Raw genomic sequence first — 8,654 nt, 5'->3', positions numbered from 1 at the left:
TATATATGAGGACAGTGTAATAATATGAAAAATTATTGATCAAATTCTAATACAAGAAAAGATGAAAGATAAATATTTAATGTACTAACTATGAGAGTTCATAATTTTATAACTAAAAAAATGTTAAACAGTGTGAATAAAGTTTACAATAATTAGTAGTAACTAAGAGAACTTATAATGTCCTAACTAAAATATTAAGGTGCAATATATGTATTTCTAAAAAATGCAAGAAAAAGAGTAGGAGATTAAAAAAATTGTGGGTAGAAAATGAGAGGAAACCCCTCTACTTATAGTCAACAAAGGGTAGTATGAACAAGTGTTTTTTGTGTCATATGAAAAGTCATGACTTTACCGAGAAGTCACAACCATTTCGAAAAGTCATAACATATTAAAAAAGTCACAACTCTTTGGAACAGTCATAACTCACTGAAAAATTACAACCCTTTGAAAAAATTAACAACTTATTGGAAAAGTCACAACTCATCGAAAGAGTGACCTTTCCGAAAAGTCATAACCCTTTGGAAAAGTTACAACTTGTTGAAAAAGTGACAATTCATCGAAAAATCACAATCCTTTAAAAAAGTGACAACTTAACGAAAAAGTCACCACTAATCAAAAAAGTCATAACCTAAGTTAAAGATATTATAGTAAGTTCACATTCAAGTTAAAAATTCATTCTTTTAAGGTAATATAGATAGATAGATAGATAGATAGATAGATAGATAGATAGATAGATAGAAAGATAGAAAGATATAGATATAATTAATTACTGATTAGTGATTATTGATTATTTAAAATATAAAATTATGTAATAAAAATATATATATTTGTTTATTTAAAATGATGTGTAACTATTGTGGAATTGAATAAATAGGTCTAATTTATTGATCATTCACAATTAAATTTAGTTACGGTAAAATTAAATGGATCTAAATCTAAGTATTGATATGTGTGTAAATTTATTTTCTTAATTAGTTATTAGTGATTATTGAATTTTTAAAATGTTAAGATTATTTAATAATAATAGTTTATTTTTAGTTATTTAAAATATTGTATCACTACCGTAGAATTACATAAATGGTCTAGGTAAACATTATTTATGATTTTTGTAACTTCTTTTATATTTATTATCTTTGACTCTAAAACAATTTTATTTACTTTCAAATCAATTCTTTTGTCATAGCATAATACATTTGGTCCTATATATAGTTCACAACACTTTACTCCTACCATCAAAACATTAATAGGTTCAATTTGATTAGGAGTCATGAAGAACCTCTCAAGCCTAGCTATCTGTCTATTTGTCCTTTTCATTGTTCTCTGTAAGTGGCATTTTTGATTTATTTAATTTCTTTTCTTTATGGGAATCTTATACTTGGCATACCTTAATCATAAAATAAAGTTGTATATGCATATAAAGAACACATACTAATTCACATTCTTTGAATAATTGCTCAATATTGCTTCTCATAATATTTTATTTTTCTATTTTTTTTGTATGTCTAATCAAATTAAGGCACCAAGACAAGAGGAGTCCATCTTGAAGCTTCAAAAGAATGTAATTATCCACTTCCAGGAGCTGTCAAACCTTGTGATCCAGAAAAATGCAATACTCAATGTTTTGACAAGTACCAAGGTAAGCCTGATCCTCCTGGTATTACAGGAACACTTCTTGGAGGAACTTGTTTAGGTGACGATTGTAATTGCACCTTTTATTGTTAAGATGTACTATCTTTGATCTATGTTCAAAAGTTATCTTAATATTTGTAGAGAGAATAAACTAATAATTCTTTTTTATTACTATGAAATTATCATGTTTTCATTATTTTTGAATTAGAAAAGTAGGATCGTTTGGATACAAAATTAAATTTTTTTATTTTTTTCATATTATCTCTTAAAGTTTTTTTTTTTTTTAAATCACATGGAGTCTGAAAAATTTACTAACAGAAAAGGTTAACCCTGAAAATGTTCAATCGGAAAATTTAATTTGATCACAATAGTTTATATATTCATAGTAAGATGATCAAATTTATTGTTAAAAAGAATATCATATACGAAGGTGCAAGATTGCATCATATATGTAAATTTACATTTATAAAAATCGACAAATAAATATTTAATATGACTAAATTTAACATGAAAATAATGAAGATAAAAAAGGTCATCTACAAATGTAGACAAAGTGATTAATTTAATGTGAACTATAAAAATTTGATAAAATTAATGGCTCGTCGTAATTAGTTGAAATAAATATGATGCAATTATTACAACGACAATAACATATTCATTGTAATTCTAAAAGTGATGTTTGAAAAGGGTGATATGAATAAAGTCTTAACATTGCCCTTTGAGTATAATGAGGTTGTTTATATGATGAAACTTAGTAGGAGAATTGTTTTTCATTTTTTTAATCTGAAGAAAAAGTTACTATTTTGCATTGTTTTCTTCCACTTCCATATAGATGTACCAAATGTATTTTTAATCAATATAGAAATGGAATAAATGATTGCATAGCTCAAGTAAGCAATTTTTATATCATATCAGTCTTATTTACTGAATTATTTATTTTAAAAAAAATTAGGCATAAAAAGTGATAACGGAAAGAGAAATTGTCACTACTTAGGGTACACCCTAGATGTATGTAGCATACAAGACCTTGAAGGACCTCATATCCACTTAGCATATTGTAACATAAAGCAATAGAAATGATGCAGAAATTTTAAAAACATTTTTCATACAACAGAAGTCTTTTATAAAAACAAATCGGAAGTTTATTATACCTGTCTCAAACAATCTAAAACATGAACATCTTTGGGGCGCAGCCTATACAATTCTCTAAATCTAAAACATAAAGGAAATGATGGCTATATCCTTGAATGCTATGAGGACTCATCAATCTTCAACTCCTTGGTCTACTAGGATCCTAGAAGCCGGGATGAAACTCAAGATCGCTGGACCCTACATTTGATAAGAATGTAGGCAAGAGTACTCAGTAGTAAACAAAATGTACTACATATGATAGCTAACACAACATCATCAAGAGCATAAGACCATATTAGAAAACATAAGCTCCAGCATAGACATAAACATTACTCAACATAAGACATAATCCATAAACATAAGATATACATCATGTTCATAAGCATAGTAAATCCTTAGATCTTCGTAACCTAAGAGAACAACTTCTTAAATAACCTCAAAACATACTTGTGCAATGCATGGATGAGACCCCATAATCTCACCCATACTAAGTACAACTTTTAGGCCATCATAATCATACTTACCATCTTTAGATCTCATCCTTAGCTTGATTATCATAGACAAGGGAACCTTCACCTTTAGTCAAGCATATCAAGGAAGGAAACTTTAGCAACAATCCAATATAAGCATACAACATATAAGAAAAACACTTCATAAGTAGTTTCAAGTCATACTTGTGCAATGCATGGATAAGACCCCATAATTTCACCTATACTAAGTACCACTTTACGCCATCATTCATAAATGATTAGACTTTATCATTTCTATGATACAAAGGAATAGCACCATACTAGGCTAGACCAAGCTACCATGTAAGTCCAAGCTATTCAAGGAAGGGTACTATTGCTCCATCCAAGCTACCAATGAAATGTTTTGGCCTTACCACTCATGTTACCATGAAAGCAATTTATGACACTAGTTCAAGCAACCGTTAGGAAGGGTATTATTTCTCAATCCAAGGCTACCATGAGATGTCCTACTCAAGCTACCATGAATTGGTCATGCCTTACCAAGTCAAGATATTCATGAAAGGATTTAATAACACAACATCAAGTTAACATAACTAAAAATGCTCTTATTAATTTTAGGTGAGCAACCCTTTAAACCTAGAATCATTCGCTGCGAGAGAACATTTCATATTCATGTATAGGTGTGTATATGAGGTTATCCTTTCAACAACACTACTACAACATCATAATAATAGACACTTCACTCTTAAATCCTTAGCATACATAATTCATCATATTAGATTTACTTTCAATGATCTAATAATCAAAATTCATCACTACAAGTCTTACTCTCAAAGCTTTACTTCTTACAATCCTTACATAGGCCTAGATCACAAGATATTCTAATCACATGCTTCATTCTTAAGCAACTCTAGTCATATACCATCATAAAGGATAAGTCTAAAGCATTATTAATCATGATACATCATATATACTTTAATCAAATTCAATTCACGTCTACATGCTTTTACTCTCAAGAAATTACTATGCATATCATCAACCCTAGATGATTTTGTCTAAATTCCCTCCTTAAGGAATAAACCCACATTACTTCAATTTCAACTATTAGACTAGGTTAGGCATACAAAAAATTTAAATTCCAACTAAAAGCATGTATTGTATCAGTTTTATCATATACTATCATAATCCACTCAATTTGATCCATACCCATAACATTAGAAAAAGCACTAACTTGAATTGGGGAATTATTCTTCTAAATTGGGTAATTCTAGGGGTATCCATGGATGAATAAGTTATCATACCTTTATTACAAAGCCTAGAAAGCTTGAAATAATGGAGTTTTTACTTTACCTAGCTTGACCCTCTTGTTCTTCTTCTTCTTTAATTTCTATAGAGAGAATATTTGAGTAGATGAACTTGGGGATTCTTTTGGGGGATTTTTTGAACTAACGGCATAATTAAGGTGTTTGAAGGGTTAAAATAGCTTATATAGGTGTAATGGAACCATACAAAATGATCTTATGTTTTACGCTTACTTACGTAGCCTAGGAACCACGACAGGCTTCACGAGCTGTGGTCCGCACTATTGGCTATGGTCCTGCTCGTCCTCCTTGGTCCAGTAGCTTGGCCTCAAGGTCTTGCCCCATAAGTTAAAATATGTCCATGGCCACACCCACAAGCCCTTTTGTCCTTAAAGAGCTGTGAAGTGGCTCGTGTGGTGGAGGCCAACTTGGGATGCCTTGAGAGGCTCACTGTCTCACCACCATGGGTGGCACTAGTACCCATAGTGGCCACCACGAGCCGTGACGGCTCTCGTGGTCTTGGGAAGTGCCATGGAAAGATCGGGAAAGCCTGGCCCTTGCCCCTTTGCCTTGTCTCACGCCCTCTAGTCTTGACTTGTAGCCCTCAAACTAACCCTAGATGGTCTAGTAGACTACAGGGTGTTACAATATCTCCCCCTTGGAACTATTCGTCCTCGAATGACGTTGTAGGCACTTCTTAAGGTCACGACTCTAGACTAGCAACCATCATGCATGTAACTCATCTAATTGCACATAAATAAAGAAGGAATCTCATCTCTTATCTAAACATACTCAACGCAACACAATAAAGTAGGAACTACATCTATCAACCGAAAATACATGAAATTCAATATCTACTCATTTTCAATGAGGAACTACCTTCTTTGGGATAAATCATGCTCAACAGAATCTCATGGATCTCATATGGAATTTACTCAAAAAAAAAACATTTATATAAGGAGAAATCTCTCGACTCCAAATTAAGGCATGCTCATCTTTTCATCTCATGAAGTTCTATAGGCAACTTTACTCGATACACTACAACATGAGGAAAACAATTCATATAAGTCATTTCTATCAAGAATTATGTTTCTTCATGACATGCATACAAAGAAATCATGTCCACACATAAACACACAATGACCTTTCTATCTAAGCACACAATCTCCCCCATTGTAGGAAGCCTTGACGGTCTTTATAAGTACTGTCTTTTTCAATCATTCTAAGGTCGGATCAAGACAATTCTAAACCATTTCAACCCATATCATCATCTTAGGAGGGGTTTACCAACCAATTATATCTAGGTATTATCTAAACACCTTACTCAGAATGACCATACATAACATCAATCTTAAAAGATAACTAACTCTTTGGAGTTGGTAAAAACATGAATTTTTCTCCCTCACCATAACTAGGTGGTACATGCAACCCTTAAAGGCATTTTTAAGACAAGACATAACCCAAACTTAGGACGTAGATATTCCCCCTTCCACTCACAGATATGATCATTCAGAAACTATAAACTTGACTATATGGGTTCTATAATCACATAGGATCATAATAGGAGTGCAAACACAAAATCACAAACATAAAATCAAATTATAGAAAATGAAAAACATCAATTAAGAAGATATCAAGATATCGAGATCTATATCAGGAGCACACTCATGGTCACCTCTAGCTTGTAGTTCATAAAACCGTTTTTTCTGAGGAGCATATTCTTTTGCTTTAGCCTTTGCCTTAGGACAATCTCATTTTGTGACCACTTTCACCAGAACTAAAGCAACCCTCTTTTCAAGCTAAACCTCTACCCTCATATATCTGTCCAAACCTAGTACAAGTAGGCCACAGAGACTCATTACTAATTTTGGGTAGCTTAGGGTTTTCCACCCTCTCTTCCTTATACTCGGGAGCATTAGAAGAACCTGGTTCAGAAAAATTTTGTAGATTCCTAGAGTGACCATGTCCATTGGACCCATCATGATAGGACTTATCATCATCCATTCTAGACCTCTTTTTCTCCCTAGATTTCTCTTCATTGAGTTCCGATTCCTAAATTTTTTGGGCATACGCTTTTAGACGTGAGATATCCATATAACCAATGAGCCTTTCAATATGACATTCTGTTTCTACTATGTTGAACACTCCCATAACAAATTTAGTCTTCTTATCCCTCGAACCCGCCACTATAGTTAGAGCATACTTGGATAGTTACATAAATTTCAAGGCATACTCCTAAAAAGTCATGCCACCTTTCCTAAGGTTAAAGAACTCTTCCATTTTAGCCCACATAAACTATAGGGGAAACAAACTATCAAGAAACCCTAACTTGAAATATTTCCATTCAATTGGACCCATTTCTACTGGCCTCCCATCTTTCCATTGATCATATAAAACCAGAGCGACCCCTTTTAATTGGTAAGCGGCTAAATACGCTTTCTCTACTGAAGTCACCTCCATAATATCAAGTACCTTATAAACTTCGTAAATAAAATCCTTAGGATCCTTTTACACTTTGGATCCATAAAAATCCGAATGGTTCATCTTCATAAAACCCCTCACTCATAAAACCCCTCACTCATAAAGCCGCAGAATTCACAGGAGCAATAACTTCCCTATTAACTTGAGACATCAAGTCTTGAACCAAAACTTTATAGGCCGCCCTAAAATCTGCATGAGCAACATTCTCAACTAAAGGATAATCCGGTGCATGATGAGATTGAGGAGGATCTCCTTGTTCCACATTCCTTGACTCTTCTATCATTAGCCCTTATAGTATTAATATCGTGAAGAACATAGCGCACGTATTAGGACAAAGTCATAAAAGAGCTTAACTCTATGACACTTTCACAACCAAAGGGTACCCCCTATAAGTAACAAGGCACATAACATACCTAAAGGCGCCATGTAAGCCACTTAGCATATTATAACATAAATAATTAGAATAATAAGAGTAAAACACATTTAAGTCCAACAGTTTCATAAAAGCAAAGAGGAAGTCTAGACTTTTATCAATTACAAATCTATTACAATACTTTAGTCAAAAAGAGTCACAACCCAAAACAAAATAATCCAAAAATTGAAATACAAGAAAGAAACTCAAAGTTAATATCCCATCCTTGAATCCCGAGGACTCACCACTAGCAAGTAAAATGGTCAAACCCAAACTCGAATTAAATGATGAGCACCTAAAGAACTAGACCCTACACTTTGGAATAAATGTAGGAAAGTATGAGTTAGTACTAAGATAAACTAAGTATGACAATCATGCATAAACACTTTAAAAACATCCTAAAAGGGACATTTTAGTTGAAAATCAACCACTTTACCATGTTTAAGAATCATCATGGAGGTTAGTGTAAAAGGATAGGGCATAAGCATATTCAACATATTGATCATAATAAACTAATATAAACATACCATAGACCCTCAAAGCATACTTGTGCAATGCATTACTAGGATCCCATAATCCCACCCATACTAGGTAAAGCTTCTTGAGTAACTATAGTTCATATATCATATTCTTGTTCATACTATCATACTAGGATAAGCCTTAACTGACATAGATCATGTGAGCTAAACATGGAATACATTGTGTACTCTACATCGAAAAGGGGTTGTCCTATTGCCTAAGGTAAACCATACTCTTAGCTTAGGTGGTTTCACTAGCTAAAGACCTAAGTGGGCACATAGTTTATGAGATAAGGAGATTACTTGTAGAAAGCTGGCCTCAACTAAGGTCGAAGGTTTCCATCTCATGAGGTACATACTTTGGAAACCCAAACTCAATTAAGGTAGAAGGAACCCATTTCGAAAGTCGGACTCAACTAGTTTAAAAGTTTCCATCTCATATTCATATCAACTCGGTGTTAAGCATTGATTCCCATTAAGTTCATATTGAGTCTTTACTTAAGTTCATAATTAGGGAAGAATGTCTTGACAATCAATCCAACAGAACTCATAGTAAAGCTCATAGATTAGATAGGTGAGACTATTCTTCCACCCATATAATCACTACATGTGACAGACCTTTCATATTTTTATCTATCTTTCTATCTACCTACCTATCTATCTATCTATCTATCTATCTATCTATATATATATATATATATATATATATATA

The 8,654-nt window shown here is 32.7% G+C and overlaps 1 long non-coding RNA gene across 1 annotated transcript; it reads left to right on the top strand.

Annotated features, from left to right (window-relative positions):
• The first annotated feature begins 1,234 nt into the window (after positions 1–1,234).
• LOC107014170 lies at positions 1,235–1,800 on the top strand. Its single transcript, XR_001456200.2, has 2 exons — positions 1,235–1,322; positions 1,517–1,800. It is a non-coding gene; the product is annotated as an uncharacterized LOC107014170 (long non-coding RNA).
• Positions 1,801–8,654: the final 6,854 nt, after the last annotated feature.

Source organism: Solanum pennellii, chromosome 3, assembly GCF_001406875.1.
Source record: "Solanum pennellii chromosome 3, SPENNV200".
Taxonomy (NCBI): domain Eukaryota; kingdom Viridiplantae; phylum Streptophyta; class Magnoliopsida; order Solanales; family Solanaceae; genus Solanum; species Solanum pennellii.
Note: the sequence above shows the minus strand (reverse complement) of the source record. Positions and strands in the feature narration are given on the sequence as shown.